Consider the following 13,214-nt stretch of genomic DNA (forward strand, 5'->3'; position numbering starts at 1 on the left):
CATTCATTTCCAGTGCAGCATCACAAATATTTGAAACAGTAAGTTTGGATCCATTAAAAAGAATTAGCATTCTCGTACACTTTTGTTAAAAAGTTATTTATCACCTGCCTTTGATATATCCACTTAGAAAACGATGCATATTTATATACTTTTTAAATAGGATAAATAGTTCCCTCATTTCTTTTTGTATTTCATATAAGCCACAGATTTGCCACATGTTACATTTACATTTTCTCATTTGTTGCATTGATTATTAAAGAGAAGGTAAAGGATTATGGGATTTGTTGGCTCATTTGTGATCTTTCAGCTTGCTCTAAGTAGTTGTCCCAAAACATACAAAAATACTGAAGAGTCCTGCATAAATTGTAGTTGCACTATCTTTTTTCTTCACAGGGAAAAGGGTGGCTGAAAGCAGTAGGAAATCAGACCTCTCAAAACATTCTGACTAGTGTCTCACTTACTAAGTAAATTCAGTAAACATTAGATTAATATAAACATGAATGAAGCAGAAGGTTTAAATCTATTATTTAAGAATCAATGGCATCTTTCTGAAAGTGTAATTTCTATAAATAAGAAACCAGTGAAAATTCAGAATTGTCAGAAAATTGATGCTTCATTAAGCTGAATTATCTAATAAATGGAGTTTACCACTTATAATTCTAAATATTTTTTTATATTTATATAAAAAAATTGTATGAGCTATGACTCAAACTAGGAGTCATCATTCTGAGCATCAGTGGTGGTTTTGTGCTGTTATACAATGAGGTTCTCAGGACTCATCAAACTGGCAGTACTTAAACAGCCATGGAAGGTCAGGAGTCACAGTTTCTTAGCACAGATTTTTAGATTTTACTTTTGTTTAGTTCTCCCCTCTCAGGCTGGAAGCAGTACTTTTTAATGAATTAAGGAATCTATCTCGAGAAGCGTTCATTTGTCCTTTATTTATTACATTTCATGTTGTTGGAGTTCATAACCACATCACTTAGTACTTAGATTCGCATATACAATGTCATGGGTATTCCTAGGAAGGAAGAGCATGAAGTCTGTGATATTTTTTGGTGTCTCTCTGGTCCTTTTGCTCATTTTTTTGAGTCCTTGGCCAATTTAGACAGTTTGCCAGATTGGTCAACGATAATTTAGGTTTGCCATAGTCACGCCAAGAAGGCCTTCATCACTGGCCTTTGTTGTTAATAGACCAGATCCCTCTGTTTAAATCAGCACTAATTCCTCTCTTCTACGCCTTTCCAAATTAGGTCTATCTGACCCCTCACAAAATTTCCAAAACACTGACTTCTCAAATGTTGTTCTAATGTGAGCTTAGGGCTCCTGGGTTAACACACAGTACTCTGCATAACGCATTTGTGAAAATACAAAAACAAAAACAAACAAAAAAAACACACCAACAACTAATGTACTAATAGCTCTTTGAGTATTACCACTTGCAACCACTCTGAAAAAATGGGTTTTCTTATTGTCTTTTTGTAAATGAGGAAACTGAGGGACAGACAAGCTAAGTATTTTTCCCAAAGTCAAACAGATAGGAATAATGAAATCAATATAAACAGTGAATGAGGCCGAAGCTGGTACTATAATTAGTATTTCCCTAAGCTCAGAAATGATGGGCTTTGAGTAGTCAATTCCACAACATTTGAGAAAATGAGATACTTGCTCTGGGGGAAATGCTTCCTGTGAGACTTACACGTCAAGCAGCTGTCACTGTGAACAAGAAATAACACAAAAGATATCCCTTGCCTCATCTGGCTTGGCACTGAAGTGGCTAAAACCCAGAAAATTTCACTTTCGAAAAATTTTGTCATTTGTCTGACAATGCTCTTGTGCTTCTCAGGCCAAGCAAAGAATCAGGATGTTGTTGCAACATCGACACCTGCTGGTTATTGCGTAGAATTACACAAACCAATAGCTGAAGACTTTCCAAGGGACCGTTTCCTTTAAATGAGTTGGTGGATTTTTATTTGCACAGTAATGGGTCATGAATGCTGGAAACACACAAAGTGACAGTGGGGAGAATCATGGGGTACTGTAGAAATAAAAGGCATGACTGTTGGTTTAGAACGCAGACTCACAGACTTGCACAGACATAAAAAAATCAATCAATGAAGCTTAGGACCCAAAGACCTAAAGGGAAATAAAAAATAACTGTAAAACAATCAAACTTACGGATGGCAATAATTAACATAATACACAAAGAGCACGTTAATAATCAGAATGGGCAAGCAGTGGTTTTCAGGTTACATGCCACCTCTTCTTTATCTCTCTACACAGAAGTTTCCAGTAACCCACTCATCCAATACTTATTCAACATTTATTTATCAAGCACCTACTATGTGCTAGGATTTGTTCTATAAACTGGAAACACAATAGTGAAAAAATCAACTCCTTTCCCTAAAGGAATTTCCATTACAGAATGGGGTAGGTGGGAGGAGGGGAAAGAAAAACAAAGTAAGTATACATCAGGGGGTGATAAGTGATATGAAGATAGACAAGGGGATAGAGTAATGAGGAGGGGCACTAATTTACATAGATGACCGGGAAAACCCTCTCTCAGGAGGGACAATGAACAGAGACAAGGAGGAAGTATAGGGGTGAGGGTGAGCCATGCAGTAGGGGAAGAGTGTTCTAGGCAGAGAAAATGGCAAGTACAAAGGCCCTGAAACATGTGCAAGCTTGGCTGATGTGAGCAACATCCAGGGAGCTTACACTCATGAAGTAAACTGAATGAAAGAAGAGGTGGTGAGACACGAAAGTGGCCTAACAATGGGGTCTCTGGTCATGGTAAGAATTTTCCGCTGGATGAGCAAGGAAATCATCAGATGGCATTGAGAAAAAGAAGGGATGTGGGAAGGGAAGCTATAAGCCACCATGATAGTTTTTGACATGCAGGAATGTATTCAGGTATTATTATTGGTAAGTAGAGGAGCATCTCAGACTGCCATCCTCCTAGCTATTGTAGTCCTGCCTAACGCTGGAAGCCCATCCCACCCATTTTTCCTGAACATTTTCCCCCTTGTTAGGCTTCCTGGAAGGCTAATAGGCATAATTTTTCAGCTAATCTGTTATGATTCATCTACATATCTTAAGAAAGTTAATTTGGATCATTGCCTGACTCAGAAAAAATTCCAGCATGCATCACTATCTCAATATTACCGTACCAAGCTGAGTACTTTGCTTTTCATAAGAATACACACTTATATTGTCATGCTTTTGACTTACTAAAGCAAAGAAAAACAAAGTATGGACCAACGTAGGTTATGAACCAGTATGATGCACAGAAGAAGATAAAATGCTCAACACAGAACAGAAGATGATTCAGATTGTACCAAACTTTACTTTCAACCCCAAAGAAATGCATATCTCACAGACAGCTAATGTTCCATATATCTAAAATTGGACTCATGATATTGACTCCTAGCATCCAAACCTGCTCTCGCTGCAATCTCTATTTCAGTAAATGGCATCACCTCTTACCCAGAAACCTTGGAGTTGTTCCTGACACTTCTTTCTCTGATACCTTACCTCCCTAATGAATCACCAGTGCCACTGATTCTGTAAAGAGTTTTTGTCCACTTTGATCCAGACCATTTGCCATCATCTGTATCCAAGCCACCATTATTGCTCACCAGGACCACAGTAATTGATCTATATTAGATTTCCCCTTTTTATCCATTCTATCTATCCCTATCCCCCATCCACTTCATTCTCTGCCCACAGTCAGAGTTCTCTTTAAAAAAAAAAGATGAATGGGTAATAGACCTATTGAGGTAATCACTTTGTGAGGTATATAAATGTCTAATCACTATGTTGTTTTGTACACCTGAAACTAATGAAAAAATGATGCCTTAATCCTGCTTAAAATCCTTAATAGCTGCCTATTGTCCTTAGGAAGTTCAAAATCCTTAATATTGCCCCTTCGGAATTACACATCTATACACAGGTAAGTTTTCCTCTATGTTTTAGGCCTTTAACCACGTGAAAAGGTATGTTAAATACCTGCTTACAGACTATTAAACCTTATAGTCCATTAAGTCTACAAAATCCTATGCTAATAAAGCCATTCCTTCATGTCTAAATTTCCTTAAGCATATTTAATATTTTCAAAAATATTCTGAGAATGTCAATAGGTATAAAAGGAAAATTATTTTCATTATAAGATCAATAAGCAAAATACCCACCTGCCCAAATATTTTCTTTACTAATGTTACCTTTCAAAGACTGTGGACCCCCAAATCTGTAACAGTGCACCTTTTGCAAATGCAGTTCAGATACAACCACATCTGAGGAAAGAGGGTCAGTCCTCACCTGGCTTTCATTACATCACCAAACTGATGAACAATCAAGAAAAGCAGCACATGTTCTCTCCCCAGGTAATTAAGTTTTTTATTTAATTGTTAATATTAATAAAAAGTAACAAACCAAAGGATAACTATTATAGTTGAAATGGAAAAAACTGATTATCTAATAAAAATAAATATCCCACATAATGTAATAGAAAGAATATGAAATGTAATGAAAAGAGACCTAGTTGAAGATGCTGGGTAGGCCAATTACTATGAGACTATAGGCAAGTTTTTTTAATCTCTCTGAAATTCGATTTCTTTGTTTGAAGACAGGATAGTTAAAAAGGGGGAAAATCCCTTTTACAGAGTTGAAAAAAATAAATGAACTAGTATACATAAAACAAGTGTTAATTAGCAAATATTAAACAAATTATAAACCTGCAGCCAACAGCATTTAAATCTACGTGACTTAATAAAATCTTAGATTTTGTAATGACTTTTTTAAAAGGAATATGTAAGTTAAATAAGATACTTTTCCCTTATAGTATTTAAATACCACTGGCTTTAGACTAATTTTAGTAAGAACAGGACTAAAAGAAACTCTATTGATAAACTGTGAATATCAATCTCTTCTTCATTATCTGTACTCCTATTACTGATACTTTCCTGGGTGTAGCTACTCACAGATGCTCCTCTGCACTGAAGGGGCTGCTTCAGCATGTAGGACTCACTAGATAAGAGAATCATGTGCCATATGTGCACTGTGGGACCAGCTGTTCTTTCCCTTTGTCTCCAGTTGAGGACTTAGCCAGTAGTCAGCAATCACGCAACATGTGGATGAATATTCGTCCAGATGATTCTAGTACTCAATCATTAAGAAGCCCCAATTTTTGAGTCTTCCCAACTGAAGTCAAAGACATCATGGAACAGAGAAGAGTCATCCCCCTATTCCTATTTTGTCCAATCTGAAATTCCTTTCCCACAGAATATGTGAGTATAATAAAGCAGTTGTTTTGAGCAAGTAAGACAACTAGATGAGTAAGCTTTGGGTGGTTGCTACCTCATAGGAAGTGGTAGGGAAACTTGGAACCTGGAAGTAGGGAGTTTCTATGACAAAAACATGGCATTGACTTTAAGACTGAGTTAGGTGGGAGCTGAAAAGTCCTTGAGAGTGTTAGTGAAAGCTGAAACATCTGGGGTAGACAGATATAAAGGTCAGCAGCCAGGGAGAAAGCACTAGTAGTGGACATTGGAGAAAAGAAGATTCCTGTTGTAAAGTATTGAAAAGTTGAGCAAAATTGTTGCCTGTGGTAACATAAAAAAATAGAAAAAAAAGCAAGACCTTTATGCTAGAAGTCTGGGACACATGGTTATGCAAATCACCTGCAATCACTTACCATGTAAATAAATCATATTGAGTCATAAAGACCTTTAATTACTAGCTGTGGGTTGTGCCCGAAAACTTTAAGCTGCGACTTTGAGTTTAGTCACTTGAGACCTTTTAATCTCTATTCCACTATGTCTTATACATAGGCACTGTGAGGTGGTATTTCATCTAGAAATCAAGGTACCTACCAGAGTTAATATTAATTAAAAAATTGAGGAAGATAATTTATTAGCATCTTTGTAGTAATCATGAAACCAGAGAGAGACATCTACAAATGTGTTCCTTGTTAAGTCATGACAACAATATTATTGCTATAACATGTAATAATTATAATATGGAAGGCTCTAAATTTACAATGCATATTACATATATACATAATCTCACTTGATCCTCTCGATTACCCTGTGCAATAATCATTCCATTGTTATGTATGAACACTATCCACAGTAAGTCGGTTGCTCAAATTTACAACCAGTAAGTGGCCGATCAAGAACTATATGTCAGGTTCTCTGCGTAATTCGAAGCCTTCTGTTCTTTCATCGGTATCGAGGATTCTGGGGCGCCATGGAGGAGTACGCCCGGGAGCCCTGCCCGTGGCGAATCGGCGATGACTGCGGCGGAGCCTTCACTATGGGTGTCATCGGTGGCGGAGTCTTCCAGGCCATCAAGGGCTTCCGAAACGCCCCTCTCGGAATTCAGCACCGATTGAGGGGTAGTGTCAACGCTATGAGGATCCGAGCGCCCCAGATTGGAGGTAGCTTCGCCATGTGGGGCGGCCTGTTCTCCACCATTGACTGCGGCCTGGTGCAGCTGCGAGGCAAGGAAGATCCCTGGAACTCCATCACCAGCGGAGCGCTGACCGGGGCTGTGCTGGCTGCCCGCAGCGGCCCGCTGGCCATGGTGGGCTCGGCAATGATGGGGGGCATCCTGTTGGCCCTCATTGAGGGTGTTGGCATCCTCTTCACTCGCCACACCGCCCAGCAGTTCCGCAACGCACCTCCCTTCCTGGAGGACCCCAGCCAGCTGCCCCATAAGGAGGGTACCCGGGCCCCAGGCTATCCCAGCTATCAGCCGTACCACTAAGAAAGTGACCGCCGACCAGCACCATCGTGGGAGTTCCTCCTGGATTCCTTCCGGAAGGTTTACCTCGAAGGGAGGGCTGGCTTCTGTCGGTCCTGGGATCTTCCAGAGAGGGCCTCTACTCTCTGCTCCCTTTTCCAAGGGTGGGGTGGAGCACCCCAGCTGCCCTGATGGACCGGTCCCCTTCTCTCAGGGCACCCTAGCCCCACACTCATATGTAACAAGCTCTCACCCCATCCAATCCCCGTGGCTCCCTGGTGAGTATTTAAAGCCAGTTTTGAAATGCAAATAAAAAGAATTCTATATAATCATTTGTTACGTGTGTTATTTGTAAAGCACTTGACTAAATGGAGATTCTTACATATTATGATAGTTATGATTGTCAGTTTTTAAAGGACAGAATTTCATCAAATTGAGATAGTCACATTGTGTCAACTACCTGCCACTCAGAAAAATATCTACACTAAAGTTAAGGCCTTAAAAGAAAAATATATTATTTCAAATATTTGTGAAGATAAATATCAGAAAAGTGATACAGGAGGCATCCATTCCCATTACCAAGTATTTCTTCCTATACTGAACGATTCACTGCAGGCTTCATTAAATAATATCATTAAATGAATTTTAATTTAATTTATTAAAATTTAATTTCCACAAAACTTAGTAGAAAAATAGGTTGTCACAGAGTTAAAAAAAAATATTGGAGAGTCATCTAGTCTAACTAAAGCTACTTTATAAAGTGGACTAAACATGCCTTTATTATCTTTGTAGTTCTAAGTTATTAACAAAACAATCCCTATTGGTTTTTTGTTAGCTTCCAAGGAACCTGATTTAATTTAGTTCAATAAACATGTATTGAGTATAACCATATGCAGGACACATATCTCAGAACTGGAAGCATATAACTACAAAAACTCATGGCCTCTGATCTCCAATGGAAACAATACACAAACACACAGAAGACTAGGCGGATTTTGGCAAGTGCTACTCTAGGGCTATAATATGTAATAGAGGAACTGGGGAAGAAGAGATTTAATTCAGACTTAAACTGTGTGGGATGCTTCAGTGAGGAAATATAAGTGAATATAAAGCCTTTAAGACTTGAGAGCTGACAAAAACCCATATTTCCCCTTAACGATGCTATTAGTTCTGGTTTTAATATCCTGTTTTGGCAGACTCAGTTTTGTAAGTCCAAGTTTTCAGCAATAACTTTACATTTAATTCTATATGTATCGATTGTTCATGGAGTATTCAAGTAGATTATGATCAATATGTTATCATCTATAAGACAGTTCCAATAAATATATTGGAACTAAACATACAGATAAATGAAACAAAGAGTAAATATAAGATGAAACTAACATCTGTGCTACCAGAGAGGCTAGTCTATAGAGAGATGGATTTAAGGGTGATCCAAATGCATCTGTTAAGCAAACGTTGGAATAAGGAAATGTACTCACCAGTCATAGCAACTCTGACTTGCCCACCAACCTTTCCGGCTCTCCCCAGGGAAATGGTTCTGTAAGCGGCAAGCTCTCAGAAGGAAGATGGTTGGAATGCAGCTAAGGGGAGAAGAAAAAAAAGGTTGGTTGAAGCCTTAGTTAAGCACAACTAAGCTAAGGTTACCATCTCAAATAAGTCCCTAGGGGAGAGGTCAATAAAAAAAGGGGAGAGAGAAATAAAAGAACAGACAAGGACCAGGAGTGCTGATAAAAGTGCCTGCTCTCAGAAACTAGGAGTGGAGGAATTGTGATCCATCTCTGATATCCCAGAGATGACGCTGTTTATTGGAGAAGAGATACATCTTTTTGTATTGATTATTTGCAATTTCTCTTTATACATTGCCCATTCTTATACCTTTTAAGAATGGCCCGTTTTTCTAGAAGTGTTCATTTTTTCTCGTATCGATTTGTAAGATCCAAATCAATAGTATGACAGAAGATATGAGAACGAGAGATGTAGTCAGTATCCTGATGTCTCACATATACAACCTCTCAGCTTCTCATTTTCTTTCAATTTATATAATCTTCCTTCCCTCCTCAGTGGGGACTGCCCTGGGATTGAAGACGAAGCACCTTTAATTCATTGGTTGCTATGTTTGAAAGCAAAAAGCAAGTGAAACAGGAAAGAGTAGTATGACAAAAATTGTCTTGGAGAAAGTCTAGAAACAAAATTTAGTCATGTTCTCCCTAAACCAGAGAATCATTGAGTAGATATGCAGGCACTTAAAGAGGCCAGAGAGTGATCATGTTTCTGGATTCTCTGCAGATAAATTAGTGAATAAACAAGGATGTTTCTTAAAAACTTGGGACATTTAGATTGTTCTATATTAATTATCTATATTCACTATTTTTGGTTCTTTTAAACAAAACAGTTACTATAGTTGCTTGGATCCCTACCACCTGTATCTAGGATCTGAACTTTTAGAATTGTCTTTTTCTCTCTTTTGTGCTATCCATATTACAATCTAATACTTGAAAGCAGATAAGACATGACCAAGATAAGCTTATCATTTTAAGCTTGTCTGTTTGTAAGATTTATTCATCAAGTAGATTTATTATATTGCAAAGAGAATAACGGTGGGGCAAGGAAAAAAGGAAACAGGCTATGCTAGGACATTCACAGTTTTGATGCAATCATAAAAGAGTCTCCATTAAAACTGCTAAGTATAATTTCGCTTTATTGTAGCTTCAGTTTGTGACTTTCTTAAAACTACCACCCACACAGGAATACTTTCCTTCACAGAGTGAAGGCTCAAAACCAGTTGAATTTGTCAATTTTAATGAATATGCACATCATGGTAACTTTCCATTAGAGGAAATATTTCTGGAATTAAGGACAGTAGTTTTCCAAAAAGGTGCATTATGGTTATCCTCCAGTTTTTCAAGTCAGGATTCTGTTTTAAATAAAGATTTTCATATTTCATGACTTATTACCATGTTTCCCCGAAAATAAGACCTAGCCAGACCATCAGCTCTAAAGCATCTTTTGGAGCAAAAATTAATATAAGACCCCGTCTTATATTAAAATAATACCAGGTATAATATAATATAATATAATATAATATAATATAATATAATACCCGGTCTTATATTAAAATAAGACCGAGTCTTATATTAATTTTTGCTCCAAAAGATGCATTAGAGCTGATGGTCTGGCTAGGTCTTATTTTTGGGGAAACACGGTGTCACTATCTACAGCTTGCTAATACAGGGAGAGGTCTGGCAGGAGAAAACACCTTGTTGGCCTTGAAAATTTTGTAGTGTAATTAGTGGAAGGTAGTGACAACTCCTGCCATCTCGAAAAATGTTTAAAATTCCTTTTTAATGAGATGAACATTATTTCCCTGCAATCATCCTTTCCACTATTTTTAGATCCATTCAGATTGGCTAATTATGAGGATTAGCATGAATTATACCTAGTAATGCTGGTGTCCTAGTGGCATTTAGTAGCAGAATTATCATCCCGGTATTCTGTAATAACTGTGGAAGAAGGCTAATTATGGTCAAAGTTACATCCTACATTGTAAAAAAGATATATCTAACTTAAACCCATATCTTGATTAGGAACGTTCTATTTCAGGAAGAAATGAGAAATTGGGGTGCATCATAAGTAAAACTGTACACAGAATGCTTTTTGAAAAGCTCAGTTTATAATTCTTTAATGGAGGGAAACAATTACGTAAACAATGACAAAGAAAACGGCCCAAACTTGAAGAAATTTTGTTAATAATTCTAGAATCCCATGTAAGAAAAAAGCCTCTAAAATATTAAAGCCAATTAAAAGGACTTTTATGTTACATTTGAAACAAAATAATTAAAATAGCATGGCATAGAAAGATGGCAGAGTAGGTAAACACTGTGCTCACCTTCTCCCTTGACCACATAAATTACAGCTGAACTACAGAACCACCATCATTGAGAATCACCTAAAGTCTAGCTGAACCAAAGCCCTACAACTATGGACATACAGAAGAAGCCACCTCAAGTCTGGTAAGAGGGGAGGAGATATGGAACAGGCTGGTTCCACACCCACATGTGACCATTAAAAATCAGGAGGGATAGCTCAGCTGCAGAGATCCGCCCAAGAGGAGTGAGGGGTCCCAGCCCCACACACACACCAAACTCCCCAGCCCAGGGATCCAGTGCTGAAGAGAGACGTCCCCATAACTTTTGGCTTTGAAAACCAGTGGAGAGTGTGACACAGCGAGCTAGAGGATGGCTACAATCCTAGGCACTCCTCTTAAAGGGACTGTGCACAGACTTACTGCTTATGGACTCACTCACTCTGAGCTCCAACATTGGGGTAGAAGTTAGAAAGGCACCAGGGACATACGGGAAGAACTGAATTGCCTAGCTGCAGGGCAAGGACTGGAAGAGCAGCTTCTCCTGGAGGGAGGAGCTGGTGCAAGCCATTGTTTTTTTGTTGACCCTCCCCTTCCCTGCATGTAGACACAGGCAGGCACCATGTCTGAATCTCCATCAAACTGGCTATCACCTTTCATCCACTCTGCCCTAGTGATTCCCTGACCATGCCCCACCCAACTTCCCAGCACACCCCAGGTACTTCCAGTGGCTTTTGTGTACAAACAACCTGTCTTACCTCATGCTGCAGACTTTCATAAAATCTCTCAAAGGTTCGCAAAACCAAAACAAACAGCATTTGGCTTCAGCATTTCCTGTATCTCTGGCTGAGCAGCTCTAAGCCCAGCACTAGTGACAGTCAGTCTCAGGTCACATATTGGTCTCTTGAAGCACCTCCACCCCAATGTGGGTGGTGGTCCATCAGGGGATCGCTCTGTGACTTATACTAGGTAGCCCTAGGCAGGGCACAGGCTGCAGCTAAACTTGGTTTGCAGCAAGTCCCTTCCCAGGAGGGCCCAGGGCTGGCATGCCTGGTGACCAGCTTCAGACAAGCTAGAGCATCACCCGGCCAACTCCAAGGATGACACACCCAAAGGGCAGACTGGGCAGGCACCAGAGCCCTGCTATAGTGAATCCTGCTCTGTAGGGTCAGGCCTTGAACCACAGCTCTCCCGCTATAGTCATAGCCAGTCCTCACAACAAATAAGCCTGAGGGTCAATTCCTCCCATTGACATATAAACAGCAACCAAGGCTCAACTATAACAGGAGGCAAAACACAACTCATATAAGAGACACACCTGGAGCACTCAGCTCTGGTAACCAAGGAGACTGCACCAGTGGGTCCCACAGGAAACCTACTACATAAGGTCACCCTATTAAGACCGGGAGGCATAGCAGCCCGACATAATACATAGAAACAAAAATAGGAAGGAAGCCAAAATGGGGAGACAAAGAAACATCCCAAATAAAAGAACAGAACAAAGCTCCAGAAAAAGAACTAAACAAAATGGAGACAAGCAATCTACCAGATGCAGAGATCCAAACACTGGTTATAAGGATGCTCAATGATCTCAGGGAGAACTTCAACAAAGAGATAGGAAACATAAAATTGGAGATGGAAAACACAAAAAAGAATCAGTCAGAAATAAAGAATACAATAACTGAAATGAAGAATGCATTAGAGGGAATCGATTGTTGATTAGATGAAGCAGAGAGACAAATCAGCAATTCAGACAACAAAGTAGCAAAAAACACCCAATCAGAACAGCAAAAAGAAAAGAGAATCCAAAAGAAATGAGAAGAGTTTAAGGAGCCTCTGGGACAACATCAAGCGTACCAATATTTGCATCACAGCGGTACCAGAAGAAGAGAGAAAGGAATTGAAAACCTATTTGAAGAAATAATGACAGAAAAATTCCCTAACCTGGTGAAGGACATAGAAATACAAGCACAGGAACCACAGAGAGTCCCAAACAAGATGAATCCAAACAAGATCACACCAAGACACATCATAATTAAAATGGCCAAGGTTAAAGACAAAGAGAGAATCTTAAAAGCAGCAAAAGAAAAACAGTTTGTTAACTACAAGGGAGCTACCATAAGATTATCAGCTGATTTCTCAACAGAAACTTTGCAGGCAAGAAGGGAGTGGCAGGAAATATTCAAAGTGATAAAAGCAAGGACCTACAACCACGATTAGTCTACTCGGCAAAGCTATCATTTAAAACGGAAGGACAGATGAAGAGCTTCCCAGACAAGAAAAAGCTAAAGGAGTTCCGCACCACCAAACCAGTATTACAAGGAATATTAGACGGACTTCTTTAGATGAAAAAAAAATTAAAAATATGAATAATAAAATAGCAATAACTGCATATCTATGAACAATTACATTCAATGTAAATGGATTAAATGCTCTAATCAAAAGACAGGGTAGCTGAATGGATAAGAAAACAAGACCCTTACATATGCTGCCTATGAGAGACTCACATCAGATTGAAAGATACACACAGACTGAAAGTAATCGGATGGAAAAGGATATTTCATGAAAATGGAAAAAAAAAGAAGCAAGCTTGGGTAGCAATGCGTAT

The 13,214-nt window shown here is 38.9% G+C and overlaps 1 pseudogene; it reads left to right on the forward strand.

Moving 5' to 3' along the window:
- Positions 1 to 6,031: 6,031 nt before the first annotated feature.
- LOC109457596 (mitochondrial import inner membrane translocase subunit Tim17-B) lies at positions 6,032 to 7,020 on the forward strand (annotated as a pseudogene).
- Positions 7,021 to 13,214: the final 6,194 nt, after the last annotated feature.

Source organism: Rhinolophus sinicus, linkage group LG12 (genome assembly GCF_036562045.2).
Source record: "Rhinolophus sinicus isolate RSC01 linkage group LG12, ASM3656204v1, whole genome shotgun sequence".
NCBI lineage: Eukaryota > Metazoa > Chordata > Mammalia > Chiroptera > Rhinolophidae > Rhinolophus > Rhinolophus sinicus.